Source organism: Python bivittatus, unplaced genomic scaffold (genome assembly GCF_059951505.1).
Source record: "Python bivittatus isolate LINGU-HERP-01145 unplaced genomic scaffold, Pbiv_v1 ctg000680_np1212, whole genome shotgun sequence".
Lineage (NCBI taxonomy): Eukaryota > Metazoa > Chordata > Lepidosauria > Squamata > Pythonidae > Python > Python bivittatus.
The window spans coordinates 10,268,013-10,284,715 of NW_028277095.1; the positions used below are offsets into that span (position 1 = coordinate 10,268,013).

At 52.6% G+C, this 16,703-nt stretch overlaps 1 pseudogene; it reads right to left on the reverse strand.

The window, feature by feature from the left end:
• Positions 1 to 316: 316 nt before the first annotated feature.
• LOC107326274 (homeobox protein NANOG pseudogene) lies at positions 317 to 2,146 on the reverse strand (annotated as a pseudogene).
• Between the last annotated feature and the right edge of the window lie 14,557 nt (positions 2,147 to 16,703).

Below are 16,703 nucleotides of genomic sequence, written 5' to 3' on the forward strand. Positions count from 1 at the left end.
GGGGCAAGCCATGCACACACAGCTAATGAATTCTGATGTTCCCCAAATTCTCATTTCCTGAATGAGAACTGCCTTCCATACTCACAGTGTCTCTTCCTGGAGCCAGCCAGGACAAACCTGATTAAAGTGAAATTCAGAATCACTCTTCTCTCACACACAATGCATACATAGTCTTGCCTGTGCAAGAAAAAGGTGCCAGGAAAAGCCTAGCTTTTGAAAAGTGCCACAGTCCCTTTGTTCATGTATGCTGGAGGGAGTGGGAAAATGGAGCAGACTTTGTCAAAAGAAAGAAGACAATGAAAGTAAGAAAAGAAGCTTAGGAGTTACAGTTGCTCTGTGGTCCTTGAGTTTGTAGAGGAGCCTGATCGTGCTGGAGGACAGAGGGGCCTGGGAATGCTCTTGTAGCAGAGGACGCATTTGGGAAGGTATACCCATCTTCCATCTTCATGGTGGCATACTCCATGCTTGCAGGGAACCCAGGATAAAAACTCATCTTTTGGTGGCTGATATAGCTGATGGCTTGTGGGCTGTAACAGGCCCCACCAGCTTTTCCAAAGCTCCCATTCTCACCAACTAGATAAAAATTCTGGGGACTACCGTAGACCTGGTGGTCACTATTATAATTCTGGTTATTGCTATAATTTTGATTGCTGGTGAAGTTCTCATGCACAGCACCCAGTGAATGGATATTCCTGGCTTCACCAATATTGTAACCTTCATGATAGCTTGAGTTTATGTCCAAATAACTGTTCTGAGCTTGGCACATCCCTTTTCTCATCCACAGAGTTTCTTTCTGGGTTTGCTTAAACTTCATCCATTGATTCTGAAACCATGTTTTTACTTGTTTGTGAGTTTCAGGGCTGCAGCCAGTTCTTGGATCTGCTGTGGACTGAGATGCTTTTGGCTCTGGAACCTGTGGTGCAGGATCTCTTTCTCTCTGCTCTTGAGAGAAAGCTGTGCGTGTTTTGACTTTCCTGCCTCCTGGATTCTCCTCCTTGCAGCTCTGGGGTGTAGAAGTCAGCTGTGGAGAAGAGGACTGCCTGTTGGGACTGGTGGCAGAGTCAGGGGTGTAAAGAATTAATAGTCCAGAACTGGAGGACCTTGGAGAAAGATTTGGTTTTTGGGGGGATCCCTTTTCCTCCATGTCACCTAAATCTTCTGGGGGAGGGCCCCCCTCCGAGCTGTGCACCGGCTCCTGCTCTTTCTCCTCTGAGGAAGGCCAGTAGTACTGCTCATAACCCATTCCAGTGGCCGCCACTCCCAAGTGGGGGGAGCACTTTCAGACTTGCAAGATTCTGTTACTGTAGCCTTATAATAAAGGTAGTATTAGTACTCATGGTTTTGGTTTCCTGTCTGGACTACCTTGAAGGGCTGACAGTTTCAGACTGGGGTATAGTGCATGTTGCTGACCTTTGGTGAAGTCGGAATGGGGATGGTGTATCCATGCTTGTACACCTTGATTGCTCAGTGGCTTTCAATATCCCCAACCATGGTATCCTTCTGGACTGGTTGCAGGGGTTGGGAGTGGGAGGCACTGTGTTACAGTATTGATAGGAGAGGAGAGATCGCACCCACAACCCCTCACTTGGGGTGCCTCAAGGTTCAACGTTCTCTCCTGTTTAACATCTACATGAAACCACTGGAGGAAGTTGTCTGTCAGTTCAGGGTTGTTTTCTGAAATTCTCGCATTGCAGACTAATTGAGAATTTGCAGGATGGGTACCAAAGCAGGTGCCAGGACTGAAACAAGATAATGTTTATTAAAACTGTTCCCATTAATTACTTACAGCACCAGGGGTCCTTCCCTAACTAGCCACGGTGAGCCTGAGTGGAGAGGGCAGTCTCCAGAATTTGACTCACAAAAAGGTTGCTTTGGTTGGGCAAGTTTTCCTCTCTCTCCCTCCACCCGCAGAGTTGCTTAGTTTAGGCATCAATATGAGGAGGTTACATTCTTCTCATATTGATTAATATGATTAAGTGCCTAGCCTGCTACAGCAAAAGAAGGAAATAATTATCTAATTGAGGTTATTGCTGGAAGTTTGTTATCTCACAGCTCCTGAGAATATGCAGCCTCTCTTCCAGGTGTTAATTTAAAAACGCAGATCAGTCTCAGGACAGAGGTTTGGTATCATCAGTATACTGTACATTGTACCCAACTGTACATTTCAAACGTGGAATGCACAGGCGAAGCTGTCAATGTACCAACCCAGTGTCTGGAGGCTGTTTGGGTCTGAATAAGGAGGAAAAGACTTTGGCTCAATCCTGACAAGGCTGAGTGGCTATGGCTGTTTGGCCCCCTGGGTTTGGTCTTAGATGGGGTAGCACTTCCCCATTCCAGACTGGTACACAACTTGGGAGTCCTTCTGGACTCATAGCTCTTGATCTAAGAGCAGGTGGCAGCTGTGGCCAGCAGGCCTTTGCACTAGTTCATCTTGTGCACCAGTTGCACCCTTTCTTCAACCAGGAGGCCCTTCAGATGGTCAGTCATGCCCTGATCACCTCACAACTGGACTATTGCAATGTGCTGTACGTGGGATTGCCCTTGAAGACCTTCTGGAAGCTACAGCTGGTTCAGAATGCAGCAGCGCAAGCAACAATGGGCACTTTTCATTATGCCCATGTATCATCACCGCTACATGAGCTGCACTGGTTACCAATGGCTTCTGGGTGCAATTCCAAGGTGCTGGTCATCACCTATAATGCTCTTCGTGGCACAGGGCCTGGTTATCTGAGGGACTGCCTCTCTCCAGTTGTTTCTGCCTGTCTGGTAGATTCCAGCATAGCATCCCTGCAGAGATATGGTCCGAAAAGCCCTGAAGACCTGGCTTTGGTCTCAGGCCTGGGGTTAATGCGGTATAATTTACTGTTGTAGTTTTGTACTTTTTGTTGTATTTTCTGTGGCTTCTGTAAGCCATGGGCAGCCATATTAAATGGAATTAATTAAATTAAAGGGATTGGTGCAGCAGTCCCTCCAATGGCCCCATTGCCTGTGGACTGATGCCTCTTCCAGTGACCTGCTGAGGCAACATCTAGGAGTGCCACTGCAGGTCTTCTCCATGATATGCCTCTGTTGCTTTGCCCAAAGCCCCCACATGGCTTCCCCCCTTGTTCCTGTTGGACTGTTCCTTCTGAGCAGTAACAGCCACTCCCCAAAGTCTGAGGCAGAGGAAGGTCCATCTCAGCCTGGCTGTTCCCAGTTGGGAAGGGAGGATTCCTCTGTGGTGCTTGGTTCCTAAGCTACAGTCATCCTGGGTGTGGGGTCTTCTGCTCAGTGCTGTAGTGGAAGTGCAGCCCATAAAGCCCCCTCCCAACTGATCATGGCACTGGCCTGGCCTCTTTCCAGACAATGCTGCTTTTCCACAGATCACAAAGGCAGTGTTTAGCAACTCAGGGCAAAGCAGGTGTTTGGGGAAAGCTTTAAATTGTTCACTAAATTTGCACAACACTCTAACAGCATGAATATAATCCCTTTTCTGGATTTGCACAATACATTGAACCATAAATTAACAAAAGGGGCTGAGTTCATCAACACATCACATCCCAAGAATAAACTGGGTGTAGTTGGTGTGAGTGCATCTGTTAGGTTTGTAACTGAAGTGGGTAAGAGTGGCTTGTGAACAGCACCACTCAAGCTTTGAGATACATCGGCTCTGTCTTTCCATTCATTCCATTGATCGGCAGCAGAGGACACCAGAACCCTTCCATCTCTCCAGGCACGGAAGGAAAAACCGCAATCTGCGCCCTGGCTGGGCTGTGGTCCGTCCGCCAGTCGCTTGCACCGCAGGCTGTTTGCAGGGAGACTAAGGCGAGGCACGAACTCTGCCCCTTTTCCTGGGCTCGCTCCCACGACGAAACGCGGTCACAAACCAGATGCCACATATTCCAAAATATACCCTCACCGCCCCAGTCAAGGGCCCCGGGCCATCCCGAGCGCCCACCTGGTCGGTCTTCCAGCGCTGCGAATACCCAACGGGGAGGCGGGCGCCTTTGGTCAGCGCGCGTGCGGCTGCGCCCGCGGAGGCGAAGCGTCCCAGGCAGCCCCTAGAGAGAGACCGCGCCCCGCGCCCCCTTCTCTCTCCGCCCTGCGGGGAAAACTCGCCTTTTCCAGAGCGGGCGCGAGCCGGTTGCAGGTGGGACGAGGGGCAGCGCGTTGCTGAGCGCGGCGGCTTTCTGGGGCGGCGCCTTCTCGGGAGCGGCGCGGGTGGGCAAGGGCACGCGTCTACCGGGGGACCCTGAGCCGCCCCCTCACCCCGTCAGCCAGCCAGCCAAGCAGGAAGGCGGAACCGCGGCTGTTTCTGGGCCGCGACCAATGACAGGAGGCGGCGGCGGCGGCGGCGGCGGCTCAGTCGCATAGGCGACGGGCGCGGCAGCTGGGAAGAGATGCTCGCCGCCGTGAGGATGGCGCCGCCAGGACGGAGCGGCCGGCTCGCACGAACCCCGCGGCTCCTGTGAAGGTAGGCCCCAGGGAGGGCGAGGGAGGCGAAACCGGGGGGCTTGAGGGGCGGGAAGGGTGCGCGCGGAGGCGACTGGAGCAAGGGGGAGGCTCCATGTCGGGCGGCCCAGCTGGCCCCTGCGCTTTGGCCCAGGGCTCGGTTCTCCAGAGCTCTCGGGCTGCGGCGCAGGGGCTGGACAGACAGGGCGCGCGGCCCCGAGAGGGCTCCGGGAAAGCCAGGGTCAGCAGGGCCGACCGACTTCTGCAGGAGCCGCTGCCTTTGGGGCTTTCCAGCGGGACGAAACGGGCTTGGGGCCGGGGCCAGAGGCGTCTTTCTGCTGCGTGCCGCGGGCACGCTTTCCTCTCCGAAGAAAGCGGACCGAGGTGCTGGGAGGAAAGGACCGGAGGCGTCGGGAAAAGTCGAGGAGGGCTTCAGGCGAAAGAGCAGCTGCTCCTCCTGCCGAACGCCTCCCTGCGGGCCCGCCAGAGGCGACGGCTTGCCGCCCTTCTGCTCCGCGGCGTCCCCCAGCCCTCCTGCGCCTGACTGGCAGTGTGCGCGGCGCCCGAAGTGCCTGCGTCGCGGGGAAAATGCCTCGGAGGCTCGGCAGGACTGCGGCGATGGCGGAGGGGCGCCTGGGATGCTGCTAACCCCCGACCGGCCCGACGCAAAGCCGCCTTGCGGAGCACCGCCAGCTCCCTTCCCGGCCGGCCAGAGAGAACCCGGGGCCAGCCCCGATCCCCGGGTCTCCGTCGCCAGAGCCGGGCAGCCGCCTCTTCTAGGCGCGCCCCAGCCTTGCTTCGTCACCGCGCGTCTCGTGTCCCCTCGGCCCTCCCGCCGAGCCGGCCCCGCGGCAGAGCCGCAGGGGGCGGGCAAAGGGAGCGGCTCTGGCTCAGCGCGCGTCCTCGGAGGGGGCAGCTTCGTCGTCCGGTGTCCGGCGCGTCCCGTCCCTGCCTGTTCCTTGCGCACTCGGCCGCTGGAGACTCCAGTCTCGGCCCGGTAAGTAGGGCGCCTGCCCGGGTTGGGGTGGGGTGGGGGGACGGCCGCTTCTCCGGGAGGCAGCGTGGCGACGCTACACCTGCCGATCCCGTTCGGCGCGAGAGCAGCGGAGCCTCCCCTCCCTCAGCAAGGCCTCCTTTTGGACAAACTCGCCGCCCAAGAAGCGGGTTCTGCGGGGAGCCACGCTCGTCGGCTGGCTGCGGGGCGCGTTCTCCGGCGGGACCCTGCGGCTCGCCGAAAGTTGGCGGCTGCTCTTTGTTGCTCCGGCTGGCATGGCGGCGCGCCCTGTCCGGGAGATTGGCGCGCGGCCTTCCCCCTAGTTTGTGCAGGGCTCTTCGGCCTTTCCCGGCCAAAGGAGGGCTCAGTGCCGGAGGGAGGCGGTCTTGCAGGGCGAGCGGGGCCCGGCAGTCTGCGGGCGGCTGCTCCGGCGGGGCTGGGAGACTCCCCTGGGCAGCCCCTTCCAAGTTCGGGTTAAACGCCCTTGGTTGGAGCCGCAGCTTCCGCGTGGCCGCGAAATAGCAGGAAACCCTCGCCCGCGCCGCCCTCGGGGTCCTGGGCCAGCGAAGCCCGGCCGCGCCTGCCCAGCGCTTCAACGCACTTGCGGCCGTGGGTAAGGTTGTGGAAGAGGCGCGCATGCGCCTGTCTTTGTCGCCGCGGGGAGCCGCCTGCCCGAGCTGCGTCGAGCCCGCATTCCTGTCGGTCGCAGTGGAGCGCTCCGCATGGGAAATGGGGATCCCGTTCCCGGATCTAATCCTGCCACTCGCTCTGTTGTCCTGCTTCGCTAACGCCTCGCCGCTCCGCCACTGCCAGGCAACCGTCTGCCCGCCTTAGGGTCTGGAGACAGGACGCGCTACCCGCTTCCTTGGCGACGCTCGAGGAGTCTTAGAGGGGGAAACTGCCGAGGATGATGGTGCCTTGGCTCGGCTGTCCCTTAATTCCCCCCCCCCCACACACACACACACATACACACAAGCACACATACACACACTCAGCCCTGCGAGAAAAGGAAGCCTCTGGGATTTCGCACATTGCGAGGCTGCTCCGGAACGGTGCTGGTTCTGGGTGTTGCCGAAGGGGGCGAGCCCGGCTTGTTTCAGGGCGGCGAGGGGCTCCTTCCTCTGGCTTGGCTGCTACCGCCTTTGGGCGCCTTGCCAGGTACCCATCCGGGCGCTGCGGCAGGATTGGTTGTCTGAATCTGGCCCCTCGGGAGTCTCACGGGTTAAAGTTAAAGCGATGCGAAATAAGGGAGGATTCAGGGCTGGAAGAGCAGGATTGCTGCTGGGCTGATCCAGTTAGCTGGGCTGGTAGAGGAGGAACTGAACCTGCCGGGTGGGTCAACTGCAGGGAAATGGGCCTCCAGGCACCATCTTCTGCCCTCCCTCTATGCCTCGCCTCGTTCCACCCAGAAGGGGAGGGGGAGGGGGAGGGGGAGGGGGAGGGGGGGCACTTCCAAAGCTCTCAAGCACAAGGCCCGGACTGGGAGGGAAATGGTGAAGGGGGAGCCTGGGCAGCACCTGTGGGGTCAGGCAAGCCTCCCAATGCTCCCTCAGCCCCCCTCCTGTCCCGCCCACCACAAATCAGCTGACCTGCTTCCAAGATCCTGCTGGTGAGATTTGGGACACCTGGAGGCTCTCAGTGGAAGGGAAAGGATGACTTCTGCAGCTGGGCCAGGAGAGGAAATGGGGTCTGGAGGGAGTGGTTGTCCAAATGAGAACAGGGCCTGAGTCTCTTCACACTGTGATTGTTTACATAAGCATTATGATACTGGCAGTTTGTTTTTAATTCATTCCTAAATGAACCACAGTAGAGAATCTACTTTTTTCTTCAGCAATCACATATTGGGATGCTTTGATCACCACAACCTAAAACTGCTTCCTTTTTACTACCTTTCCTCTAAAATTTGGAGGGGGATCATGAAAAATTGGGAATGGCAGGGAAACTAAAATTAAATGTCACTGGAAGCGAAACTTGAATTTCAAAAAAATGGAATTTAACTTAAAACAATTATAAATAAGATTCGTTCCTATTATTCTGTTATAGCCTTTACTTCAGGAGATCAGGGAGGACTGTACATGGCAGCCCCTCCCCCCATTTTCCCCACAACAACCACTTAGTGAGGTAGGTTGACTGAGTGGAAGCACTTGCCAAGTGACCCAATAAGCTTCTGTGGCTGAGTAGTCTCGAAGTTGGCCCAACATTTTAACCATTATACTGTACTGTACTTTTCTCTTTGGTAGCAGGAGAAACCAACAAAGCTTTAGTGAAAATCTGTAAACAGAAAAAAAAATGCACAATAGGTTATCCAGAATACAGCCTGAAACTGTAAGTTGATTGTAGGAATGTTGTAGACATAATGTAACTTGATTTCAAGCAAAGCATTAAACAAAGTACCCCAGCACATGGGGTCAGCAAGCGAATTGTGAGCTGCTGGGCATCAAGAGTTCTGCATAGCTGCCTTGAGAATCATGCCCAAAGGTGCTGATCAATGGGTCTTCTTCAAATTGGAATGGGGTATCAAGTGGGGTGCTACAAGGGTCAGTCCCGGCTCCTCTGCTCTTCAACATTTATACTAATGATTGATGGAAGAATGGAAGGGTGGCTCATTAGATTTTCAGAGGAAACAAAATTAGGTCAGATAACTTGAACACAACTAGACAGAAATAAATTGAAAAACATCTTGATAGCAGAGAGATAATGAAAATGCCTTCATTTAAATGAAAATTAAATACATAAGTATAAGATGGAGGCTACCTGGCATGGTAACAGGTCTTTAAACAGTAGTGGATTGCACACTGATGTGGCACTCTTAAAACTCTTGAAGGAACATCAAAGCCTGCTGTCTCTTGTTCTAGAGTGGAAGATGCAGAAAAATAATAATTTATATTACAGAATGGCAGGTTGTGATGAAATAGCAGGGAAAAAATGTATTCAGGAGAAAGCAAAGTATACTGAAGCCACTTTCAGCAAAATCTACAAGAATAAAGTGCTATGGAACCTTGGAAATTATGAGAATACGCAAGCTTAGTAACTGGCCAAGCTACTTTTAAGATTCTGGGCAACTATACAATCAAGAAGCAAGGGGTTGCATGTCCAAATAAATAATAGCTGATGTTCTTGTTGCATGAACTCAGTTGGAGCTGGTTGCCACTTCCCACCTACCATCTCTGGGGCTCAAGTAAAAACCTTCCAATTCTCATGGCATTCTGGGTGGAATTACTGCCATTAAAAAGTCCTTTAGGTAGGGAGGGGCAAGTTCTCTCCTCCCAAACCCCAATTGGGGGTGAATTTCCACACTTCCTGAGCAAGTAATTACCAAACCCCAAGGCATAAATTATGACTGTAAATCTACAGGTTCATCCACACAGGAGCCATGACGGGACTGTTGATTTGTGCAGTCTTCCTGGACTTGGGGAGGGGCGTGAGTAAAGGCCACCCCTACTTTCCCATTGGTATCCAAGCCCAAGTCAAGTTGATGCTTCTTTCTTTTAAAGCCTTCAGTAGCTTGGGATCCAACCACACCTGATGGAATGCCTTCCACTCCTCCCTCCTCAAAACTCAGCCTTTGAGTTCACTTACTAAGAAGAACTCTACTTGGGACACCTTTGTAAGAGAGCATTCTCCCAGGGTGAGAGGCTTCCTACCAAGGTGCTTCCTCTGGCCCCGAGGCATCACTGTTATGAACATGGTGGTTTCTTGGAACTAGACGGCATCTTCTGATTTGGATAGGTATTTCAGGTAGGGCCTGCCAGCTAGCCCTCTGATGTTTGAGCTCTTGCATCGTAAGAACTTTACCATGCTTCCACATGCCCAGCTGATGAAGCTCTCAAGATAGAAATATTGCACTTTTTATGGTGCATTTTATTTTTCTATGCTCTATTTCATATTTAGCATCCAAAAACAGTAGTTTAAAATTACTGCTAATAAATTACTAGATAATTGCCCAGAGAAAATGTGTTTATAGTAGAGAAAATGTCTACCACAGGTGAAGAGCTTAAACAGCCATTTCCTGTGTCAGCCAAGGGCAACATGGCTGCATTTCTCCATACCAGGTGACCATGTATTTATCAGTGTGGCTTCAGAAATCTCAAAGGGAGATGGAAGCTTCAAGACCCACAAAGGTCATATGGAGGTCAAGCATAGAAAGGAGTCCAGGTGGATTGCAGGATGTGTCCTCCTCAAAGCCCCCATATGCTTCTGGGGCCTCCCATCAGATATGTCTGCAAGAAGAGATTCCTCATCACCATCATCAAGACCATCTTCAGATTACATACAGACCCAATCCAGTGGGGAATTATTTACAGAATACCACTGAAGAAAAGAAAGGTGCTTTTTCACCACTCCCATTTGTTTCACCAGACTTTGGGTAGGACTTCAGGGATGCAGATACCCCATGAAGCCTGTCTGCTCAGCTTCCCTTCAGTCTAATCAGTAGCACCTCTCCTCCAGGGCTTAACTTGGGCTGCCCATCTCTCCACCTTTCCCCCTTGGCAGTTGCTGGATCATTGGTTGCGCAGCCCAGCAGCAGTAGCAGCTCCCTGAAGTCACAGATCCCAAGGCAGGCACCTCTTCCAGAGCAGCAGGAAGCAACAGAAAGTAGGAGGGCACCAAGTTAATTCTTCAGGGATGACAAGGGAGCTCGCAAATGAGAGATGGAAGTTCAATCCTGAGCTACACATATTCTCTTCTATTAGATGGAACTATTTCCAGACTTCTATTAGGCTTCTGCAGAAAAAGCTGACAGTGCTCCATTGAACTCTTGCAACACTTAGTTCAAGGGGAGACACCCCACAACCATGTGTACCCTCAGGTCTACTTTTGGGGCCCAAGCCTCCTCCATCCAGGACTATTGAAAACTAATAGCAGTTTTCTGTCATTTCAAGGTAGGAAACTGTAGCATGAGTCCTAAATAGGCCTATACCAATTGTGGAGAAAAATAAAACCCTAAACTCCCCACAAGATACGAGCCTCCCTTAATCCAGCTCTTGGCCAGCAACCCCCTTGGTGAACTCTCTTTAGAGCTGTTGTAACAGAGTGAGAAGATAGCTGACTGGAATATTTGTGCATGTTTCATTTGTGGTGTGTCTTGAGGTGGTGGCAGGACAGGTGATGGTACTCTTTCCCACCTGCCGCTGCTCTCCATTGACTCCAGGGTAGTTAACTGTGGCAGCTCTCATTGTCTCTGATGGGCTTGACTGAAGGAGGAGAGGGGAGACAGCAGTTGCTTGGCCATTAAGAAATCCACATTGTGGACATAAGCTGGAATCAATGCACAAATACAGGCTTTTCAAACAAAATAATGTATTTAAGATACAATCTTTTTACAGAGATGATTGAACTGTTTAAATCAATTGAGCAAGACCACTCTTGTATTCATACTGCACGCTGAGGAGAACAACATCTAAGTCTTTTCTTGTCTGGGGGAAGTCAGTTCTAATGCTCCCTTTGGAAGAGCTATCTGGTTTGGCCTCCTTGCTAGGTCAGTTGCTAGAGGCATGGCTGGCTGGCAGGATCTCATTGATGGGATAAATGGGCATTCACCCTCCTGGATGAGGCAGATGCTCAAGACCCTCTTAGGCCCTCCTTTCTTCGATGCAGTGAGGGAATCCCCTCAGAAATTCATGCCACCCTAATTTTTGCATAGATAATTTCTGTATTTATAGATGAAGCGAAATAAAGCCCATCCACATTAGTTATTTTGGCACAACAATAGGTGGATAACTCTAGAAGACGGTATAAATCTTTAGTAAAGAAATGAAGACGGAGACTTAAGCTGCATCAAGTCTTTGGTCATCCCAGATGGAGTGGCAGGCACTCCTGTCGCAGGATGGGAAGGGTGCGCGAGCCTGGAGGAAGCAGTTGGTTAGCAGTGCTGCCCAGCTAAGTCTCCTATGGTTGGTTGGTTGGTTGGTAGGTAAGAGAATTCCTTGAACTTTGCACTGCCTCCTCTGAGCATTTCCACAGGAGGGTAGAAATTCCTGGGGCAGGGAGGGAGGAAGAAAAGAAGGGGTCTTGGATCAATGTGAGTGATGCAGCTTTGGGATGCTGGGCGCTACACTTTGTGGCTTCCTTGGCAAGCCGTGGGAGTGGGCACCCTGCATAATCCCCATTCTGGCACAGAAAAACCGTTATGCTTCCCATAAAAATCTTACAGGGAGCAGGACAGTCGCTCAACATGTTTTAAACATAAGGTGGGAAAGCCAACTGACAGGAAGGAAGGAAGGGGCCCTGGGAATGGAGGCGTCAGCTGCCTTTCCACGGGAAGCCCTGGGGGCGATTTTTCTAGTCCTTTTTTCTCTGCAGTCCCCAGCTGGATTTGGCCCATTTTCAAACTCCTCTCGTCTTCTGCCGGCGCCAACTCCCCCCGGCCAAATGTGGTCCTGTTTGGTTCAGTAGTGGGAGGGAGAGGCATTCTGCCGACGGAGGAACAAGCAGACCTCTAGAGACTTTCCACCCTTCCGTCGGGTTGGAAGAAAGCAAAGACCAACGCGACGAGCAGCTTCTGCCGCGACGGGCGAGCGAGCTCCGGAGCTGCGCGGCTCGCCCGCCCGCCCGGGCGCTCTCCACCAGTTTCCCCTGGGAGCCGCCACTAGTTCCGCGGACCGGCCGCGGGAGGAAGCGCCCTGCCTGGGCAGGCCTCGACGCTGCGCAGCTCCCCCCAAACAAGCCCTCCAAGCACGCTGCCCGCGAGGCCGGAGCTCCGAAGGGGAGGGGGTTTCCAGCCTCGCGCCCAGCGAATGGGACGCCGGTTCTCGTGGCGTCCTCGGGCGCCCGCCCTTATCTGCCTTCTCCAGAGCGGGGCGGGCCGGCCGATTGCGCGCCCCGATCTGGAGGGGCAGCTGCTGGCTGCTGATTCGGGCGTGGCCCCCGCTGAGCGATCCCGATAAGCGGAGCGGCGGGAGCCGCGCCGAAGAAGGACCCACATCCGCTCGGCCTGCCGCTCCCGGGGGTGCCTTTGGTCCGCTTTGCTTCGCCCCCGGCTGCGCCTCCCTCCCGGGCTGCTGTAAGGGAAGGTCACCTGGGCCGCCCTTGGCGCTTCGGAGCGGGGCCCGCCTTGTCCGCGGACCGGATTAGGGCGAGGGCAGAATAGCAGCCAGAGCAGATCAGACGGTTGACTCCAACTGAGACACCCGTGGGTCAGGGTTGCCTCTTAAATCAGGCTGAACCAGCTGTCTTCAAGTAAGATAGTTACTCAATTAAGACAGTTATTCAAGGAGCCTCATTGAGATTCTTTGCTCTGCTCTCCGCTCTGTTGGCCTTGTCTGAGGGCTTGGAGGCCATACCTCATTGTCTGAATGCTCCCACTATTCTGATGGGGCCTGTCTTTGATCAGCCTCTGGTGACACCTGGCCTGGTGTCTCCTGAGGCTGATGTTCCACTCGTTCAGCTGGAGCAGCCTATCCAGACTCAGTGAGTCCTGGGCTGTGACAGCCCTGCTTGATGGAAGCCAGCACTGGGTCTTCATGTGGCAGGCAGTGAGTGGAGGGCTCTCACCAACTACTTTCAGGAGGCGGCCTCATGGCACAGCCTTATGGGTGAAGGTGACCAGAGAAGGAGGCGTTGCCATAACTAGTGACGGTGGGAAAGGCTACGTGGTGGCGATAGGAAGACACTCCTAGTTGGTGTCACATCAGCACAAGACTGATGGAATGACTCCTCATGGTGTCTTCAGCAACAGCAAAGAGCAGGTCAGGCTTGGACCATCTTCTCCAACTTGATTGTCCAGAACGTTCCTCATGGGAAAAGTTCTTGAGGGCACTGTATTTTCACAAGATGAGGCTGCCGAAGTCAGGAGGCGGTGTTTTCATGTAATGGTTCCGGGAATGTGGGAAGTCCCCTTTGGAATATTAGGTTTGCCCCTGGCTGGCTGGCTGGCTGGCTGGCTGGTTGGCTGGCTTTATTTATCTATTTATCTATCAATCAGTCAATCAATCAATCAAATTTGTCACCACCCATCTTGTGAAACAACTCTGGGCAGTTTACAAGAAGATAAAAATTCATTAAAATATAACATAAAAACAGTCCTAAAAATAAATAAGTTCCAAGAAGATGGAAAATTGGCAAGTAATTCCAGGGAGCATCATCAGGGTGCTAACCACCCCCAGAGATGGGTAGAGCCCATATCACCCCATACACGCTGACAGAGCCAGGTCTTTAAACCTTTTTGGAAAGCTGGGAGGGTCGGGGCCTGCCGCACCTCTGGGGGGAGAATATTCCAAAGGGCGGGGGCAACAGCAGAGAAGGCTCTCCTCCTGGGCCCCGCCAGTCAACATTCCCTCGCTGACGGAATCTGCAACATGCCCTCTCTGCCAGACCAGGTGGGATGGGTTGATGTAATGGTGATGAGATGGTCCCTTGGGTAACCTGGACCCATAATGGCCTTCCAGAAAGCAGTCAGAGCTGAATTGTTCTGGGTCTCATCTTGCTGGTGTAGACTGATTTCCAGCTATGATATGAGTTATAATTTAATTGTGCTTTTGATGATATGGGCTTTGTGTTTGTCTTTAGCCTGCACGTTTTAATTTTTTTGCAAACCACCATGACTCTGCAGGAATTTGGCAGCATAGAAATTCAACAAATAACCTGGCACCATGTTTACAAAGCCACGGAAATAAGAGCTAGGCAAAAATGTCAAAAGATCACCCTGGTTTTAAAGCTCCTACGTGAGGCACCCAAAAGACTGCTTTGTCTGCCTCTGGCACCACTGTGGCATTGGCTAAGCCTCATGCCAACATGAGTAGCGCATCAGGAAAAGCTCCTGGTTCAAGAAGTTGGGTGGTGTTTTCCCACAAGGTAATGTTCAAGCTAGAGAAGATCTCATGGGAATTAGATCTCTAAGCAGAGAAATCATATCTAAGGTATCTAAGTGTGCAATTTGGGCTCAGGCAGCCCCTGCCTCCACCAAGATAAAGCAAACTCTAATTCGATGGCTGGTGTGGGTCTTCCGGGCTGTGTGGCCGTGGTCTTGAAGTTTTGTTTCCTAACGTTTCGCCAGCACCTGTGACCGGCATCTTCAGAGAGCAGGAGCACAGACAGGAGCAGTTCTCTCTGTGCCCAGGGTGAAGTGACCCTTCTGTGGGTATTTATAGAGATCGGGGGGGGGGGGGTGGGGGTGTGTGGGGGGGGTGGGTTACTGAGTGGCTGCTTGTTTTGGTGTCAGCATCTATGTGTATTTTCCTGGGGCAGGGTTTTCCTGGGGCAGGGTTTTTTCTTCTACTGAATTGTTAATGAGGGGCTGCTGGGGGTGATTAGCAAGTTCATTGTGTGAACTGTTCACATGTCCTGGTGGTTGAGCTGAGTTCGTTGACTTTTTGCAGGCTGTATTTTTCAGGATTGGTAGCCAGGTTTTGTTGATTTTTAGACTCTCCTCTTTTTTATTGAAACTGTGCTGGTGTTTGTGAATCTCAATGGCTTCCCGGTATAGCCTGGTATAGTGACTGTTGGTGTTGTCCAGTATCTCTGTGTTTTCAAATAGGATTTTGTGTCCAGTGTGCTTGAGAGAATGTTCGGCTACTGCAGATTTTTCTGGTTGCTGTAGTCTGCAGTGTCTTTCGTGTTCTTTTATCCTGGTATGGATGCTGTGTTTTGTGGTCCCGATGTATACTTGCCCGCAACTGCATGGTATGCGGTATACTCCGGCAGCGGTGAGGGGATCCCTTTTGTCTTTTGCAAAAGCCATCGTATGCCGGCCGTGAAAGCCTTCGACAATACATCAAACTCTAATTCGCTCTGGGTTGCAGCTGCAGGATGAATACCGAGACACAGAACCATGTCCACTGCAGAACGCCAGGCCAACTCTCTTCTCCTCCAGCTGTTGGCACATCAATAGGGTGCTTCCAGGGGGCGGTGAAATGGCCCAGGCCAACTTGTGCTGGCTCCCTTGGACATGGGGGAGGAGCCTGCTTGGAAGGCTCTTTGGCTTCAATGTTGCCCCCGCTTCTTGCCTCTCTCCCTCTTGGCTGCATCCCCCAGACACTGCGGAGTTCAAGATTGAGGGCCCTCCCTTTTGCGAATGGGAGCATCAACCCAGTGGGAGAAGTGTGGGAGCTCAAACCACTGCTTGGATTGGATTTTTTTCAGCTTCTGGTGCAGTCTTATTGCAGTTGCCGAAAATCAGTGGCCTGCCACTTTGAGGCAGAAACAATCCTATTTTGGTTTGATGCAGCCTTTAAAAAAAAAAAACTTTCACAGAAATGCCCAGTTAATCCCACAAGCTAGTTCATTTGGATCATTGTCCTGCCCTTCCACCAAAGGTGGAATGCATTCCTAGCTTCAAAATATTGTATTTAAGTAATTAAACATATTTTTAAGGCTACCTGACTCCAGTTGACCCTGGGTGGCTAACAAGAATAAGAAGAGGAAAGAAAACAAGCCAGTGCGGCAAAGATTGTGGTTAACTCAGTGTCCTCAAGGAGCCTGGGAAAAAAGTGAGGTGCAGAGAGCGATCCTTTGGGGTAGCACTGCGGTCACACAGTCGTTCAGGGCGTGCCAGCCCCAGCAAAGGGAGTTCTGAGGCTACAACACCTGCTGGTGCATGGGGTGCTGTGTGGAAGAGGGAACATCTAAATGGCCACCTGTTGCCCTGCTGGTGCTGCCGCTGGCGACCTCTCAAGAACCAACACATGAGGTGGTGGCCGCTGCCCAAGCCCTCCTGAAAGCAGAGGACAGTTCTCCCCGCAGGCAGGCAGGCAGGCAGGCAGGCCACCCTGTTGTGCGCTGTGGAAAAAGTGAGCTCAGGGCTGCTGGGGGCCCAGCCAGACAATGCTGCCTTATCTGGTGCTTTTATATTTCCTACTGCACACAGACTAGGCATTGAGGGGGGAGGAGGAGCAGTCCCCCCATCTCTTCGGTGTAGGATTCCAGCGGGCAGCCTATTTATTCACAGGATGACCAAGACTTCAGTTGTTCCCCAAAGACCAGACCCATGACATGCAAAACACAGCAGGGGGGAAAGGCAGGGTGAGAGAGAGACCAGGGTGGGAGCCAGAGGTCAACTCTTACCTTCATGCAGACATCTCCGTCTGTCCTCAGCCTTTGCTCCTACAAGTTCTCAGCAACAGGGGGCTGATGGGACCCATCTTTGGAGGCTTTTCATTCACAGCCAGTCGATCTGAGTGACTGTGGCAGAAGATGTGGGGTTCCATTCTCTCCCTGAGAATTGTTCCTGATTTCATCAGGTGGACCCAATCTCCGATGGATGGAATGAAATCCAGAAAATGTGCAAGTTGTTCAGTGCCTAAATGCTTTTCTTGTTCCTCCTAGTTCAGACACTGAATTC